A 19194-nucleotide genomic window follows, 5' to 3' on the forward strand; every position below is an offset into this window, starting at 1 on the left:
GTCGCAGAAGGCAAGGGCAACTGGAGTGCGGGTGGGGGAGGGGGAAAAATAGTGCTCTAAATAACACGTACCGTACAGTGTAGCACTTGAAGTAAAGGGGCCAATAGCAATGGGAGGGTACAAATGGCGACATGGCCATAATAAGGCAGGACTAGCAAGCCTCATAACCAATCAGAAGACAGAATTTACAAAGGACAAAGACAGAAGCCAATGAAAAATATTGGCGGAGATTGAGGGCACCTTGTCACCCATACTCTACTACTGCATGCCTTACAGAGCGAGCAGCGCATGCATGCTGCCACTAAAGCTCGATCTAAAGAGGAAAGTATTTGTTGCATGGATGTGGAAATTTGCAAAAGCAAAATGCCATCGCTCAAATTGAAGGGATTCAATGGCTGAAGTGGGTGGAACCCCTGCCCCATGGTGTATGCTGTAGTGGGTGGGAGCAAAATGTGAATGATGCTGCAGTAGAACAATGTATGAAAAGGGCCTGCTATAAGCCCCCATAATTGAGTGTACGAAAGGGGATTATTAGTTGGATTGTTAGTTAGTAATAATGTCACTGTTCCTGTTAGATCAAGTAGATGTTTCAGTAATTTAAACCTGAGCTCAAACCCTAGTAGCTATAGCGTCAAGCAGATAGGCTTAGCTTAATACCATGTGTAAAGCATTTGGAAGTACCAAAACGAAAGTTAAAAAGTCAAAAACACACCACAATAAAAACCCCACTCAAATGTATAAAACATAGAGAATAATTTAATGAACGAAATTACACAAAAATGACAAAAATCCGTAGGAGAAACCAGAGAATACATTTTTAAAGTTTCATATAAAATTAGCGGCAATAAGCATTAAGCAACAACCACAGTCTTCTAGTTGCGGTTTACCAGGACCTAGGAATGATTTAAGGCTGACCTCGATGGAGCACGGATCAGATGCAGAAACCATGTTTGTCCCAGCTGGAAGTTTTACCTTCTGACCTAGGGTGAGATTACGATGTCAGTGGGTCTGACGGATCGTCGGTGTTGGATTCACAGACATCTGGCCGAGCTCTATCATTTTTTTGTGGCTCAGATTCCTCCAGCTTGAAAGGCTGCAAGCTGTCGCCAAACAGGGCTCACAAGGCCGGATACCCTCTCCATGATGCCCTACTGAAATGCATTTTCTGCTGCGGAGAAGCAACAAGAATCTTTGGCCCAGAGGCAACATACCTTTGTTGGATTTACTTGGCAGGTTTGCTCTGGTCCTCCAAAGGTCTTTGGAACCAAAAAAACCTTCTAAGTCCGAGGTTTTTCAAGATCTTAGGAGTATACATTTACGCAGCCAAGGTTCCCAAGACCTCAGAAAAAACACTAGGAGAGTCAAGACTCACTTCAGCAGAAACCACCAGCATGGTCCAGGGCAAATGCAGTTGGAAACGGGCAGCTGGGCTCTTCAGGAAGAAGGGATTCTAGCAGCTTGTGTCCCTGCAGCTTAACCATATGTCAGCTAACTGACCATTGGTATTCACTTACTTGTCCTTGGTACAAGTGTGACCAGGTCCAGCCTTTAAGGTCCCCTCACAGGTCTCAAAAGCAGGTGCAGTCCATCCACTGTCTTCTACAGGCCCTGTAATGTTCTAATGAGGGTGCCCAAGGGTGTAACATCGCAAAAAACATTGCCACAGATGACCCCCACAACTATCGCTAATGAGATGCAGAGAAGGCGTTCCCGTGCAAATACCCACGTCAACACCACTCCACAACTTTCACAACGACAAGCCCGAACTGCGATAAGAACACAAAACAGGCGATAAGGCGCGTTAGCAGCAGGAAAATTACACCTGCTCTGACCTGGTGCAAAGTCGTATGACAGCCTGCACCACAAAAGGGAGCCCAGCCCACAGCCACGTCGGAATGGCAACAGATGCCACGGAGCCACTGGTCATGCAGCCCGGACACCCAAGAGGGCCACCACACCCACCGTCACCACCCCAGGACCCCAACACCCACCCGGAAACCCCTCCCGGACCACCACAGAGGCTGCGCAGACAAAGACAGTGGACGCCCAGGAAATGCACCAGCCTCACAGACCCAACACCTGACAATGTCATTGCCCACTACAGGCACACACGAACAACCATCCTACGCATCCTGACCAACATCGCCCAACAGGCCGACGGCAACAACACAACGGACAACCAACAACCCACTCCACACAAAGCTGCTGGCTGTGCTGCACCTGTTCGCCTCTGGTACCCCCCAACCAACACCCGCCAGAGTTGGATGAGTCTCACAGCCAGCCACATCCAAGTCCTGGACATCACCATCAGCCTGGTACCCCAGTTGCTATACATCAAACACAATGCGCAGGATCCGCTGGAGACCAAGGAAGGACCATACGCCATAGCTTGATGCACGCACATGTTGGGAGCAATCCACAGCACACATGTCCTACCTGTGCCCCCTGGTGACACAGCACACAATCACCGCAACAGAAAACACACGTCTCACATCAGTGTGCAGGCAACACCTGAACACAGTGGAACCTCCACCAATCTCGCCTCCAGTGTGCATGGTCCCTTCATCCTCCGACAGTCCAGCAGCAACCAGCGTTCCCATGATGGCACCAAGGGAAATGCACAGCCCCATGGCAAGTTCCAAATGAACACCCCACTCACCTCAACTCCACAACCATGCAACTCACAACCCTGGCAATGCACATGTCACAAAATCGCGACCAAGATGCAAAACAACATGCCCACCCACCAGACATGACAGAACAACTCACAATGTTAACCTGGGCAAGCCGTGAACATGAGCCATCAACGGCATGGCACCTCAACTACACACTAGCCGAATGTGGGGAGAGGTGGCAACCAGGCATGTGTGAAGGATGCAGGAGAACCATGATTAGGAAAGTACACAATGCCAAGAGTGGTGGAGATGTGCAGGACAGACCGCAGTATGCCGAACACACCCATATCCATGGCGACATACACCTCTGGTGTATGGAGTGTAGTGGACAGTGGACGCAACCATGTCACCCCAGCCAGTTGGGGAGTTTGTGGAAATGTTGCCTGTTACGTCCCCCCGTAAGCGTGAGTGGAGTGGGATGGCCTGGTGTACGCCAGGCCAGCGTAGGGGTGTAAATAAAAAGCACGTAGCCCTGGGCTTGGTCCTCCTCCAGAAAGCCCAACGTCTCTGCCAGGGCAGTGCCTCTCACCATGCCACGAGGCCGACGCCGTCCTTGTGAGTGGAATTGTCTGCGATCCTGTGCGCCTGCCGTACCCCGGCCCGCGGGACCACGAACCCGTCAGGCCACACTGATCACCTTTTGAGACAGGCGTGTTTCAAGGAGGGCCCACCACGTGCCTGAGCAAGCTCCGAGCCCAAGGCCTGTGCCCTTGACAGCCTCTCAGACCATCACGGCCTCCACGACACAGGCTCGCTTTACTCCTTTCTCGTTGGCGTACTCAACTACCGACTCTTGCCTACACCATGGTCAAGTAGGTCACACATTTGTAACTGAGTCTTGATTACACCATGGCAGTGAACATTATTTAAGGCAGAGTTCATGTCACTATACTCCCTTCGATGTGGTGCCACCAAGTCTGCATAGCATTAAAATCACACGTGTCTGTGGACCTACACAGACTACTGCCCTCGGCCAACGCTGCGCAAGAGTAGGTCACAGAATTGGAACTGAACATCGATTACTCAAAGGCAGAATACACCACACGCAAGGAGAGGTGTAAGAGGATGACGCGTTGCAGTCCGGAGTGAATAGGATCATTGTTACGGAGGAGATCGAACACTACCGACAACTGCCCTGGTGTCACTAACTCTGTGCATTGCGAGCCAACGACAGGTGGGTGTGGGCCTGCTGGCTACTGCCTTCAGCCCACACTACGGACAAGTAGGTAACACATTTGGAACTGAGTCTTGATCATACATTGTCCGTGAACGCACAAAAAGTAAGATTCAACTTCAGTGTACTCCCTCTGGTCAGGTGGCAGCAACCATGTGCATAGCATCCCAACGACAGATGGGTGTGGGCCACTGCTGACCGCTGCCTCCGGCCTACACTGCGGTCCAGTAGGTCAAAGAGTCTTGATTTAGCGATGGCGGAGTTCATATCAGTGTACCGTCATCATTGCAGACTGCATCCCCTCTCACCACCGGTGCCACTAAGTCTGTTCCCTGACATTCATGGACACTCTCTGGTCGTACATTGGTTGCATCTGAGTCTATGGACTAGGGGCTAGTTTTCATCCTCATGTAGCTGATACCGAATTGGTGGTGAAAACGAGGCTGTCGCTTTCCACTCCACCACTTGCTGCTTCCGGATAACATCAGACCTTCCGCATCATGCCCTGGAGGACACCTTCCTCTGTCCCCCGCAAGACTCCACCACATTCACCTTCAACATCGATGAGGACATGCTAACTGTGCGTGGACCTACCTCAGTGCACCAGAAGTCACCATCCCGTGCCAGGGTGCCTGTCCAAATCGAGTCCTGACTGGCCCGGACGTCGCATCACCGCAGGAGGCACACGCCACCACCGCCAGGACCACCTCCAACCGCCATCTGCCAGCATCGAAACGGTGGTCCTGACAGACTTACGGAGTTGCTCACACCTGTCGTGGATGCCATCATCAGACTGATACCCTGCTAGGCACTCCAGGTGCCACTGACTCGGTGCACCACAAGCCATCGTCTGTTACTGATTGAGTTTCGTGCTGTGGAGAGGTTGTGCAGTGATGTCACCTCAAGCAGTGTGGGAGACCTGGGACGTTGATGAGGAAGATGATGCAGTTCTAACACACCCCACTGCATCTGCATCAGGAATATCTCGAAGGGACATAATCGGAGACTTTTTCTTCACATGGGCGCGCTCAGCTGTAGTGCCCAGACCTCAGTGCACTGCAACTCACGGACACTTCTGTTTGCTCATTGTGTGCCCTCTGGAGTTGCTCAGGCTACCTCCATGATGCGCCACAGTTGTTCCTGTGATGCTGGTGTTGTCTGTTTCCGTATTCATTGTGTTAACTGTTGTATTTGTTGCCAGCACCAACAACTCCCTGAGGGCTGGCTTGCACCCACCCCACACACATCCAGCACAGGCGTCACTGTACATGTGGCCCTGCCAATAAAGGCGGCCGGGTGCACGTTCCCGTAGCCAGTTCAACATAATGTCTGCGTGTGTCCCTGTGGTCTTGTTGTATGCATGGGGGCCCAGGGCTCTACGACATTACCTTGTGCTGTGTACAGCGGATGCAGGCATGTCACTGCAGGCATCGGGTATGATCTTGGACATGTAGCTTTGTCATCACTCTCTCAGTTCGTAAGGGGAGTGGCCTGGGCCATAGTACGTAGAGCCAACGTGGGTGTGTGACTGATATGTGCAGGCCCCTGGGCTTGGTTGTGTACTGTGAATGTGCATCTGCATGTGTCCCTATGGCAGTGTGGGTCTCCTTTGTGGGGTGTAGGTGGTCCCTGAAGGGTAATAGACAACAGTGTATGTGATCTAGTTTGCCTTCCATGGGTTTGGAGCCCACCCACACCTGTTGGGCCACCTCCTTTTGGCATGCTGACACATGGCATTGGGGTGCCATGTGTGGGTGGGTGAAGTGTCTTGAGTCGGCTGTGCTTGCGGGTGCTTCCTGCTCTGTGGTCTGTTGCAGTCTCTCTGTTCTCCTCTAAGTAGCTTGGCTGCCCGGGTCCTGGTGGTGGGTTGCATGGGATATCCATGGGCTGTTGTAGGGCGTCGGTGTCGAAGGTGTGGTGCTCCTCTCCGGCATCACTGATGTGTTGTCTTCTGTGCTCTGCTGGAGGTGTTGTGTGCCCCTCTGCAATGTGAAGGGGAGATGCATGTTGACATTGTGTTGACATGTATGTTGGCGCATTGTACTGGTTTACATGCAGACTGTATGACAATTTACATTGTGACTGTTTGGGAGGTGCTGGATTCTTCTACGGGACAGTGTACATTTGGACTACATGACGGATGTGAGGTCGTAGGCGTACATTTCCATTTCACAGTTTCCAGCTCTGTCAGATGTAGTAGGCATGTTTCTGTGCATGTGTGGAGCCAGTTGGTTCCTCTGTTCTGTGGTGAAGGCTTTGCGCATTGTACCAGGTTGTCGTCAATGTGGGTGTGCCGTTCTTGCTACGTGTGTGTGCTGTGCTGCAGTGTGCCAAGGGGATCAGGGACATGATCCTGGGTAATTGTGGGTGTGCAGTGTACCTGTGTGCATGTGTGCCATTGTGCCCATTTCCCCCCTTCCCCCCTGTCCCTGGTCGTTACTCACCATGTTGATATTTATTGTGTCAGGTCCTCTCGAGCTGTGTCCGTACTCCCTACTTCTTGCACCGTCTCCACAATGGTGACTGTGGCCTCGGTTTCCTTCAGCTCCTCCTGTGGTGCAGGACTGCCACCTCCTGTCGCCGTTGCAGCCTTCCTGTTGGCAGCGGATTTGTGCCTGGTTTCGGTTGTCACGTCATGTTAGCGCCTCTTGGCCTCCTCGATTGGCCTCCTCGGCATTCCGACTGTATTCCAGGTGATCTACTTGTGGGTCAGTTGATGGTAATGTTTTGTCACCTCGTGACGCTGATCTGGTTTAGCTGTAGACTGCACCCCGTCTTCCTCTCCTTCTTCTTCTCGGCCGTCCCCGTTGTTCCTTGCTGGTGGTCTGTGGGGGTTGTGGGGCTCGCGTTGGCCTCCACGCTGGGTCAGGGTGCATCCATGTTGCTACGTGCTTTGGCTTGTTTCTGGTATGTTGTGTCTGTGGTTTTTATGGTACATTTTCCTGCCGGACGTGTGGAATTTGCAGGCCTGTGGGTGGTTTTTGCAACTTTTTGTACCGCGATTGGCCTCATCGCATGATTTTTGCGTTCGCGTTTCGCATTTTTGCGGCGTGGCGTTGATTTTTGCGTGGCCATTTGACGCGTGATATGGTGTCACATGCTACCGCCGTGTTGTGAATACTTCGTTGGCACGGCGTAATTTTCCAGCGATAGGCTGCGATGTTGAGAGTTGAGTTAAGCTACTCTTGTGGTAGTTATCACATGTTCTTGTGAATATACCCCTATGAGTGACAGCGCTAGAGTTCATGGAAGTATCAAATTGTGATTATAGGATAATCTGAACCGCTTCACAACAGACCAGTACATATTAAAGGCTGTTATTGATGGGGCAGTTTGTCATATATCAGGTACACAAATTAATCCCATTTCAAGCAGTGTCTGATATGTGATTGGCTGTGTCATAGCGCCACCAACCTTTTAGAACCACTGATCTGTTAGGAAATCTATCTTTTCCAGGCTAGGCCACACGGCCCTATGAAATGGATATTGGACTTCTCTCTTGCATCATCCAAACCAGGGAGCTATAATAACAGAGTTTCAACTACCTTCCATGAAAATGACGAACAGATGATGCATTCTTTGGGGCTTAGTGCATGTGTTTTTTCAGTGCACCTATTTTACAACTGTGTTAATTAGAAGTCACTCTGTAGCTCTAGGATATGAATTCACTCAAAACTCTGCCTTCTTATCAGGTGGTAAGATTCTGTATTCGCCTAAAACCTACTAGTCTTTTAGATGTACAGATCTGAACACAACACTTTAATTCACCCAGCCCTCCTAAGGGCATGAAGACCAGCCTGCTACCGAAGTCCTTCATAGCCCAATGACAGGACTATGTGAGATATCATACACTGCACAGATCTGTTAACAGGGAGAGTATTTCTGTCCCAAGTGACTTTATCGTGCAGCTTCCTCATTCACAAATTTACAAGTCAGTCATGCTACTCACTGTTCCATTGCACATGGGTTGCATGCCTACAAATTCCCATTGGGTGCAGTACAGATTTGCATATGGCTGGGTTCAAACTAGAATGGCATGGGGGAGCAAAACAACGATGGATTTAGGCCCAGATCACTGTACTGGGGTGAATGTATGACATTGTTCTGCATTCTGTCCATCAATTATTATTTTTGCATTTGTCACCCTGAGTGGGACGGGTATGCCCAGACGAGGGTCCCATGCTCTCCATGCCATTGGAGTCAAGCTATCCTGGCTGATGAGGGCTGAAACCCTGAAACCGGTCCTAGGATGCTTGTTTCCAGTCCAGGGAGGACCCGGTCCGGCAGTTCCGGTGGCAGGTCAAGACTGATTTGCATATGGCTGGGTTTAAACTGGAATGGCATGGGAAACAAAAAAACGATGGATTTATGTCCATATCTCTGTACTAGGGTAAATGTATGACATTGTTCTGCTTTCTGTCCATCAATTGTACTTTTTACAAATGATATTGAGCATTTATAGCTCTGGCATTACCCAAAGATTTTTGATTTTAGTAAATTTATATACATATATAATATATTCACTTAGCGAAAATGCCTCTTTTTTTGCATTACCACCCCTATATGTTTCGGAGTGATGCTCCTGGATTTTTGACTCAGTGCACTCTGCTATCCAGGCCCTAGTGCATGTGCTCTGGCCCCTAAAACATGTAGAAATTGGCTATACTCTTAATTTGCATATCAAACTTACCTATAAGTCCCTAGTATATGGTACAAAGTATACCCAGGTCCTGTAATTTAAATGTTTCTAGTGGGCTGCAGCACCCATTGTGCAACCCACTACTGTGGCAGGGCAAACATGTCTGCAGTCCAACTACTGTAGCCTCTCTATGCAGTTTAAAAGCAACAAATGTGGCCTGTAAAACGAACCCCTTTTGACGGGCCTAAACTTTCCTTTTAAATATTATTAGGTCTCCCCTAAGTAGACGTAATGCCCAAAAGCTACACTTCATGGTATGTAAAAGTAGGGCATGTAAAAGTTGAATGTTAGACATGCAGTGAAAAGGAATTAAAAGCTATTTTCACTGTCGCAGGGCTATCTGTTCCATAGGAAAGCACTGGGATGCCAAATTTGGTAATGTTATCTCAGCCTAAGAAAGCGTTACAGCATTCATTTTTGTTGCACTCTCCTCCTTTTAATTTAAATAAAAGCCTTGGAAGATAGGGTCTCTGAGGACCATAGTGGCTTGAGGAGTGTTGCCGCGCTCCCTCCTCCCTAAAAAAAAGTTGCCAGGGATAGGGACCCCTGGCCCAAAAGTGGTTTGGGGAGCAGGGCTCTACCAATGGGTTGAACACAGTCCTGTAGCAAACGCCACACTGCGGAAAGCCTTTGGCTTCCTATGGGGTGCAGACCACAAAGCCTGGTTGCAGGTGAAGTATTGGCTTTAGGTATGGTAAAACAAATATTACTTTACCTAAAAAAAATACCTAGAAATTCACTGAAAATGCAAAGGTTAAAGTTACTTTTTAGTTAGGTAAACATTTCAGTGGCAATGTAATGTTTGAAACAGAAAAAAAAATTGAACTTCACCATTATTATTTAGCTCTAGTAACTATTACTCAAGTCTTTTTAGGACTGGATATATCTATGTATATATATTTTTATGCTTTCACATATTTGGTGTAAATCCATTCAGTAGTTGTTGAGAAATAAAAAAAAATCCAATCCGCGATGGAGGCGAATTTGGGAATCATAATGAACTTGCGCAGAGAACTGCAGAGCTCTGATTGGCTGCCAGCACTTCAACCAGGAAGTGTTGGCAGCTATCTTAGGACTCGGCTTCAGCCGAGACCCCCAAAAAAAACAACAACAAAAAGAAAAGGGAGAAGGGTTGGTATTCCCTGACTCCCAAGTGTGAGTGGTTCTATAAATGATGTCATCAGTGATGTAATTAGAGATTTCATCAGTGATGCCACTGAACATGTCATGTGTAATGTAATATGTGAGGTCATAAGCAGTGCATTGCGGTAGCACAAGTTATAGTTAGCTCAGGTACCTAGATTGCTGAATTTTACTGGTTTTGTACGAGTGAAATCTGAGCCTCACTATAACGTCCCTGTAACCTTTGTTTTTTTCAGTGAAGATATATATATATATATATATATATATATATATATATGTTTATTTATATATGATTATATATATATATATATGTATTTATATATGTGTCTATATTACCTACTGGCAGTCGTCAGTAGGTAGTTATAGTTAGTACTTTGTTTCTATTCAAAAAGCGTTTCTTCTTTTCCTAATAACTTTGACGCCGGTTGCCGAATCTTCGCAAAATTTTCAAAACGTTGGTCTCGCTCCGGTCAGCTCTTATCCCGAAAGTTTCAGGGTGATTCACCAAGCGGGGGCTGAGAAAAAGGGGGGTCCCAAAACACGTTTTCTACATGTTATTTCCCATAGGAAACTTTAGACACGACTACAGCCCGAACTGCTGAACGGAATTACACCAAACTTTTCAAAAAGGTAGCCCTTGGTTCAGAAATGGTGTGAATCCGTTCAGTAGTTGCTGAGAAATTTAAAAAAAAAAAGGGTCAAAAAATCCATTTCCCATAGGAAACTTTATGCAAGGATGAAACTGCTGAACGGATTTACCCCTAATTTGCCAAAAGGTACTGCTTGGCTTAGAAAGCGACCTTTTTAAAAATGGTGTAAATCCGTTCAGTAGTTGCTGAAAAAATCAAAAATAAAAGTGTCGATATTTAGAGGCACGGAGGATCGGCGCACCCTCCCGATCACGAGCTGCATTCTAATTGGCTGTCAACACTTCAAACCAGGAAGTGTTGGCAGCCATCTTGTGCCTCGGTAGAACTGAGGCACAAGAAATCAGTAAAACAAACGCGAAAAAAAAGAAAAGGGGGCAGGGTAGAAACACCCTGACCCCCTAGGCCTACTTAGGGGGTCCCACAAGGACCCCAGGGCCAAAAAAAGGATTTTTTTATAAAATAAAAAATCGCGGGATGTGCGGAGGATCCGCGGATCCCGCTGCGAAAATAAAAAAAACAAAGCGCGGGCTTCCACGCTTCGTTTATTAATTAGTCCGCGGGTGGGCCAAGTCCCGGGGGCATCTTAAAAATATATGTGCGGGGGCCAGAGGGACCCCCGCAGCCCCGGGGACCGCCACCCCCCAGGGATTTCTCCGGGCCCCCCCGCAGCCCCGGAGACTGCCACCACCCGGGGCTTGTTTTTTAAATGGGTGAGGGGCCTCCAAGGCCTCCCAAGCCCTGGGGACCGCCACCCCTGGGGCTTTTCTAAAATATTTGCCGGGGGCTCACAGCCCACCCGCAGCCCCGCGGACCGCCAACCCCCTGAGCTTTTTTTTTTTTTTAAATAAAAAATAACCTGTGTGGGGGGGCCCCACATGCCCCGGGGACCACCACCTCTTCACTAGGTGGGAGGGGGGCCATGCAGCCCCCCTCCTGGACCCCTTCATGGCCCCAGGGACTGGCACCCCCCCAGGGCTGGCTCCTATAGTGTCCCGGGGTGCCCACCCCGGGACACTGCTGTTTGCTATGACAGGGCATAGCAAACTCTCTTTGGGATTTTGAAAGGGAGAGCAGGAAATCTGCTCTCGCTTTCAAAATCCAAACCAAATTGCTTTTCCATACGTGGAGCTGCATGTTAGCAGCTCCCCGTGTGGAAAAGCAATGCCGGCTCCTGCAGGACGCAGGGAGCCGGCGGGACCGTGGGGGCAATGGGGCTCCCCCTAAGGTCTCCAACGAAAGGCCAGGCCCCGGGGATGGGGTCCCCGGGGCCATTGGTGGCCCCCCTCTACCATTATAATTTTTTTTTTTAAACACATGGAAAGGCCGGCCCCGGGGGATGGGGTCCCTGGGGCCATAAGTGGCCTGAGGAGGGGGGCAATGCAGCCCTCCTCCAATAATTTAAATTAAAAAAGGGGCGGGCCTGAGGTGACATGTGTGCAAACGCGTCCTGTGGCACGTTTTAAGTTGGGGAATTAATTCCTTTTCAATCCTGAGGGTCCCTGGGGCCAACTAGCCCACCAGGTACCGACAGTAAGCGCAACAGAGCTGCGTTGAAGAGTGGTGTAAAAAGGGGCATGGCCTCTGAACACCTCTCTACAACGCAGCTTCCTGGCGCATACTGGAGGTACCCGGTGGGCTTGTTGGCCCCCAGGGACTCTCAGGACTGAAGAGGAATTAATTCCCCAACTTAAAATGCGCCACAGGGCGTGTTTGCACACATGTCACCTCAGGCCCCTCCCTCTTCCTTCACCACTGTGCAAATGCGTCCCCTGGCGAGTTGCAAGTTGGGGAATTAATTCCCATTGAATACTGAGGGTCCCTGGGGGACAACTAGCCCACCAGGTACCGCCAGTATGCACCAGGGAGCTGCGTTGCAGAGAGGTGTTCAGAAGCCATGCCCCTTTTTACACCTTTCTGCAACGCAGCTCTGTGGTGCTTACTGGAGGTACCTTGTGGGATAGTTGGACTCCAGGGACTCTCAGGATTCAAGGGGGCTTTATCCCACAACTCAAAACGCGACACAGGGCGCATTTGCACACTTGTCACATCAGGCTACCCCCCTCCCTGCACCACTGTGAAAACGCACCCCCTACTGTGTTGTAAATTGGTGGATTAAGTCCCCTTGGGTCCTCAGGGTCCCTGGGGGCCAACTAGCCCACCAGCTACCTCCAATAAGCGCCACAGAGCTGCATTGCAGAGTGGTGTAAAAAGGGGGCATGGCCTTGGACCACCTCTCTGCAACGCAGCTCCCTGGCGCTTACTGGAGGTACCCGGTGGGCTAGTTGACCCCCAGGGACCCTCAGAATTCAAGGGGACTTAATCCCCCAACTTAAAACACGTCACAGGGCGCATTTGCACACTTGTCACATCAGGCCACACACCTTCCCTGCACCACTGTGCAAACGTGCACCCTGGTGCGTTCTAAATTGAGGGATTAAATCCCCTTGAGTCCTGAGGGTCCCTGGGGCCAACTAGCCCATCAGCTACCTCCAGTAAGCGCCACAGAGCTGCATTGCAGAGTGGTGTAAAAAGGGGCATAGCTTCTCAACACCTCTCTGCAACGCAGCTCCCTGGTGCATACTGGAAGTATCTGGTGGGCTAGTTCGCCCCCAGGGACCCTCAGGATTGAAGGTGACTTAATCCCCCAATTTACAATGTGCCGAGGGGTGTGTTTGCACACTTGATATGTCAGGCCCCGCACCCTACCTTCACCACTGTGCAAATGCGCCCCCTGGCGTGTTTTAAGTTGGGGGATTAATTGCCCTTGAGTCCTGATGGTCCCTGCGGGCCAACTAGCCCACCAGGTACCTCCAGTAAGCACCACAAAGCTGCGCTGTGGAGAGGTGTAAAAAGGGGCATGGCCTCTGAACACCTCTCTGCAATCAGCTCCCTGGCGCATACTGGATGTACCTGGTGGGCTAGTTTGCCCCCAGGGACCCTCAGGATTGAAGGGGACTTATTTCCCCAATTTACAATGTAAAGGGGGTGGGTTTGCACACTTGCTATGTCAGGCCCCGCCCCCTCCCTTCACCATTGTGCAAACATGCTCCCTGGTGCATTTTAAGTTGAGGGATTAATTCCCCTTGAGTCCTGATGGTCCCTGGGGGCCAGCTAGCCCACCAAGTACCTCCAGTAAGCGCCACAGAGCTGCGCTGCAGCGTAGTGTAAAAAGGGGGCATTGCCTTCGACCACCTCTCTGCAACGCAACTCCCTGGCGCTTACTGGAGGTACCCGGTGGGCTAGTTGGCCCCCAGGGACCCTCAGAATTCAAGGGGACTTAATCCCCCAACTTAAAACGTGCCACAGGGCGTGTTTGCGCACTTTTCACATCAGGCCACGCCCCCTCCCTACACCACTGTGCAAACGCGCCCCCTGGAGCGTTGTAAATTGGGAGATTACATCCCCTGGGGCCAACTAGCCCACCAGCTACCTCCAGTAAGCGCCACAGAGCTGCGTTACAGAGAGGTGTAAAAAGGGGCTGGCCTCTCAACACCTCTCTGTAATGCAGGTCCCTGGTGCATACTGGAGGTACCTGGTGGGCTAATTCGCCGCTAGGGACCCTCAGGATTGAAGGGGACTTAATCCCCCAATTTACAATGTGCCAGGGGGTGCGTTTGCACACTCGCTATGTCAGGCCCGCCCCCTCTTTTCACCATTGTGCAAATGCACCCCCTGGCGCGTTTTAAGTTGGGGGAATAATTGCCCTTGAGTCCTGATGGTCCCTGCGGGCCAACTAGCCCACCAGATACCTCCAGTAAGCGCCACAGAGCTGCGCTGCAGAAAGGTGTAAAAAGGGGTGTGGCCTCTGAACACCTCTCTGCAATCAGCTGCCAGGCGCATACTGGAGGTACCTGGTGGGCTAGTTGTCCCCCGGGGACCCTCAGGATTCAAGGGGACCTAATCCCCCAACTTAGAACGCGCCACAGGGTGCGTTTGCACACTTGTCACATCAGGCCGCACTCCCTCCCTGCACCACCTCGATGCCTATGTTATAACGCACAACGCTATGCCATACATATTACAATCTGGGATCCATATCTTTGTCACAGTGCATATGCAACGTTACACTCCCCAGCACATATTTTATATTACAACTTTAGAGACTAGTTAGGTTACACAACACTGCCCTGTGTATATTATTCTCCAAGGCGCAGATCGCATAGCACGCGCTAGAGACTGTGCTATCTCGCGCTCTCCAATGAATCTGTCATTGCGCACAATGTATTGCATATTATATTTCACGCCTCTGTTCATCTTATATCACACTTTTTGGAGTATAGTTTATACCATACACTATATCTAGTTTTCATTTTCAATCGTGCTCTCAGGACTATGTTCTTTATAACACTGCGTTCACCTACCCTTTTCACAGGCATTACATTTTGAGATGGGGGTGGAGGGTCAGGGGGTGTTTCTGCCAAGTGAGCCCGGAGTCACAGTCACAAATGTCCTATTCTTCCTGAATAAAAGTGAGATTATGCTGCATACTTGTTCATATTTTAAGTAGTTCGCACAGACACACATTTTAAAAACAATAAAGTTCCTAATACCCACCTTCTCTGAACAGTTAGCTTGCTGCCCCATCCACCTCCTCCCTATCCTCTGTTGTCTGAATCCATGGACTAGCCTCCTCCCTTCTGCCATGCATGGTCTGATGTGCTGCCACTGCCCTCCATTTAGCATGATGTACCAGTCCACTCCTCCTGCCCTCCATTGCCCAACTCCCTGCCCCATCATTGACCTCCTGCTTAGCCTCTGTGCTTAGCTTGCTGCCCCTATTCTCCTTCCCCCTGCCCGCCGATGTCTTTGTGCATGCCCCTGCTCCATCCTTTTTGCCCACCATGTTCCATGGACCTGCCACTCCTATCTGCTCTGAGTGTTCTGTTGAGCTGCCACTCCCCTCCCACCTGCCTAGCATTGTCAGATGACTGTAACCTCTCTCTGCCACCTCCACCCTGCCTGTCCACATGCCATGCCCCTATCCCCTTCCTCCTGTCCTCCGTGGTCCATTTTACTGCCACACCCTTCTGCCCGCCCTGGTCTGTTGTGCTGCAACTACTCTTCCTGCCTGCCCGGCGTGGTCTGTTGTGAGGCTCCTTCCCCTGAACTCTCTTGTCTGTGCCCAGGTCCTGACCCTCCCTTCTATCCTCCATGGTCCTTTGTGCATGCCCCTGCACCCTCCTTCTTGCCCATCATAGCCATTGTGCTGCCACGGCCCCTCCCGCTTGCCATGCATGGTCTTCTGTGCTGCCACGGCCCCTCCCACCTTCCCTGTGTGGTCAGCTAGCTGCCCCTTACCCCCTCCCACCTTCCCTCCATTGTCTGTGTGTATGCCATCATAGTCTCACTGTTGCTCTCCATGGTGTGTCTTGTTTCTAGTGCCCATCCTGCCTGACCTCCATGGTCATCTTGCTGCTCCTGCCCTGCCCCCTTGCCCCCAGCCCTCTGTTTCCATGTGCAGACCCCTATTCCCTCCCTCCTGGCTTGTCTGTTCCATTGTAATTCCCCTGATCCGTCCCTCCTGTCCTTTATGGTCTGTTATGCTGCAGCTTTCTCTCCTGTCTGTCCATTATGGTCAGCTAGCTACCATAGCCTCTTTCCCCTCTGTTCTCTGTTGTCCATGTGCATGGTCCTGTCCCCTCCCTATTGCTTTCTATGGATTGTTGTGCTGCACTCCCGTCCCGCATGCCCTGTGTGGTGTATTGTGCTGCTGCAAACCCTGATGCCTGCCCTGTAGGGTCAGGATGGTGCACCTCTCCATGTCCCTCCTGTCCTCTGTTATCCGAGTCCATGTCCTTACCCCAATTCCTCCTGCCTTCCATGATCCAATGTACCATACTTGCGAACATTTTGAACTTGGTAAGAGGGAGATTTTGAAAAAAAAACTGGGGTATTGATTTTCCCCATTGAGTTACATTGAAAAAGAGGAGATTGTAGACAGGAGACAGATCAAATAAAGCCCATTTGAGCTTAAAAACATTAGACGTTTCCTGGCTGAATTGGGTCTGTTGGCATGTATGGTTGTACTACCACTGCCTCTTCCTTCTGCCTACAATGGTCTATTATATTGCCACAGCCTCTCTTGCCAGTCCAGTATTGTTGGTTTGTTGCCCCTGCCCCCCTTTCCACTGCTCTCCATAGTCTGTTGTGCTGCCACTGCCCTTTCTGCCTGCCCAGTGTGGTAAAATTGTTGCCTCTGCACCCTCCTACCTGCCTTCAATTTTCAGAGTTCGTGCCCCTGGTCTCTGCCTCTCAACAGTATCCTAATGAACAACTAGATTGCTAACATTCTGTATTTATTACAAAAGTTTGGAACGCCTGACGTCATCTTGATGTAATCAAAACTGTAATACCTAGAGCATTTCCTTTAGAAATTACATATATGAGAGGGTCTTATTTGCATCAAAATTATGGTTAGTGCTCTAAAAAACTAAAATGAGGACATATTTTCTTAGTTTTCAAATAGCGACAAAGCACTTTTAAATTATTTGTTGTCTTTTTCTTTTTTTTATCCAGTTGACCACTTGATTAAATGTTGCACTTAGGGGAGAGGATGTGGTGTTACTTACAGAGCTGCAGACTTTGAAACTGGGGAACCAGGTTGGAGTTTCTGCTTCAGCTCAACATTCTGTGATTCTGGTCAAGTCACTTAATCTCCCCATGTCTACAACCAAAATGAATTTGATCTTGTGTGATGTAACCAATGCTCATGTAAAGCACTCCAATACCTGACAAGTCTGCACTATATAAAACTGCAAAAACACAAACAATAACTGTTTTGCACACTTCTGTAATTGGGCTACATGTGGGCTACATCTGGGTGATATTTGTGCTGCATTTGGGCTCTTTTGTCTCTGGTGGTCATCTTGGGAGATTTACTTGTTATGAAGTTTCCTAATTTCCTCATTTACTACAGTCTCCTCAGCAGGAAATGCTTTCAGTTCTTTACTTTGGTTCCATCAAGAAGGCATTCAGATGTGTCACACATTTGCCAGAAATTCTGAATGGTAGCACTCTAGTTGCTCATTAGATCACTGTAGTAAAGCTACTGCTCACCAGGGAAGTCTGCTGCTGGTATTGAAAGTGCATGTTTCAGTCTGCATGTCAGAATGTTTTAATGAAATAGAAGAGGATTTGAGAAGTCACTCAAAATGTGCCCTAATTTTTCTTCCTGCAGCACTAATCATACTTTCCATGGCAAAATGAACCCCCTCATTTTGTTCCCTTTTAAATTAAATGTTTTAAGAGATACCACTTTATTCCTGTCAAGATGGCTTCAGGTGTGCCATACGTTTATCATAAGTAGGACTGTTAGCGCTCTAGTGGTTCTTTGGAACACTCTGTGAAGCTGCAGTAGAACACAAAGGAATCAACTGACAGTCTCTGCCCTTGTTGGATGTACATGTTTTACTGAGAATGTCAGACTTCATTCTCACATGACTGAGAAAGATAATGTGAATTTACAGACAATATGCTCTCAGTTTAGCTTATAGATCACCTTCCAAACCTCTTTGGGAAAAGCATGAGAAAATAGTTTTCTCTCAAACATGATTCATGATATCACAGCAGAAGGCTTTTTCACATGGTAAAATCACCTTAGAACACACTACAATTGCTAAAATGAGTATGGTACCATCAACAAATGATTTATAATGTAACTAAAGTCTTAAAACCTTCTATTAACTGCAATGCTTTTTAATGAGGTGCTATCATGTATATTGGTCCCAAGATGGCTGCCAACACTTCTTGGATGAAGTACTGACAGCCAATCAGATCTCACGATGAGATGTGTGGTTATGCTCCGCCCAGATATATATTTAATTTTCTCAGGAACTACTGAACGGATTTACACCATTTAAGCAAAAGGCACGACTCTGAAACAAGGTCTACCTTTCTTCCAAATTTGGTGTAATTCCGTTCAGCAGTTCAGGCTGTAGCTGCGGCTAAAGGTCCTCTGGGAAATTGCATGGGGAAAACACGTTTTGGGAACCCCCTTTTTTCTCAGCCCCCGCTACACGAATCATCCCAAGACTTTCAGGATAGGAGCGGACCGGAGCTGGCCGAATGTTTCAAAAATTCCGCGAAGATTCGTCAATAGGCGCCAAAGTTATTTCAAATAGAATGTTGCGGATTTCCTATGGAAAATAGGTCCTAACTATAAGTACCTACTGGCGACCGCCAGTAGGTACTATCTATATCTATATATCTATATATCTATATCTATATATATATATATATATCTACCAGAAAAAGCTCCCTACGTTTGGAGGCCTCACGCACAGCGTACATCGTTCTTTATTCCACCAGGCAGCACAGAATACAACTTCATGGGACAAGAGAAATTTAGCCACAAGTTCCCCTACGCGTTTCTGGCGAGGTCCGCCCTTGATCACGGGAATGGCATCATGGAGAGACGGCATTTCAGGTGAGTTATAATCGCTTTAGCAAAGTCCCGCCCACAGGGCGTGTCTGCATAGTGCAACATGGTATATGTAGTTCTTACTCAATAGAAATCCTTTAGTAGGTCATGCCAGTTCTCCTAACAAAATTCTTAAAATACCCAGTGGGCTTCCTGAACACAATCCGTTGCTGCCATGCTTATTTTCTTGTCCTGGGGGAACTGTACGTTGTTTCGTTCGCGTCGGAAAAGTGCCGGCGCTGAACCTGTTGCTTCCACAGGGGGGGCACTCCGCGACATGGATAATGCCGCTAAAAATCCACCAGAAAAAGCCCCCTACGTTTGGAGGCCTCACGCACAGCGTACATCGTTCTTTATTCCACCAGGCAGCACAGAATACAACTTCATGGGACAAGAGAAATTTAGCCACAAGTTCCCCTACGCGTTTCTGGCGA

The 19194-nt window shown here is 49.0% G+C and overlaps 1 protein-coding gene across 4 annotated transcripts in view; it reads left to right on the forward strand.

Moving 5' to 3' along the window:
- The window catches only part of LOC146858422 (multidrug and toxin extrusion protein 2-like), a 541481-nt gene that overhangs the window by 248220 nt on the left and 274067 nt on the right, over nucleotides 1-19194 (forward strand). The window lies entirely within an intron of this gene.

Source organism: Triturus cristatus, chromosome 3_2 (assembly GCF_964204655.1).
Source record: "Triturus cristatus chromosome 3_2, aTriCri1.1, whole genome shotgun sequence".
Taxonomy (NCBI): Eukaryota; Metazoa; Chordata; class Amphibia; order Caudata; family Salamandridae; genus Triturus; species Triturus cristatus.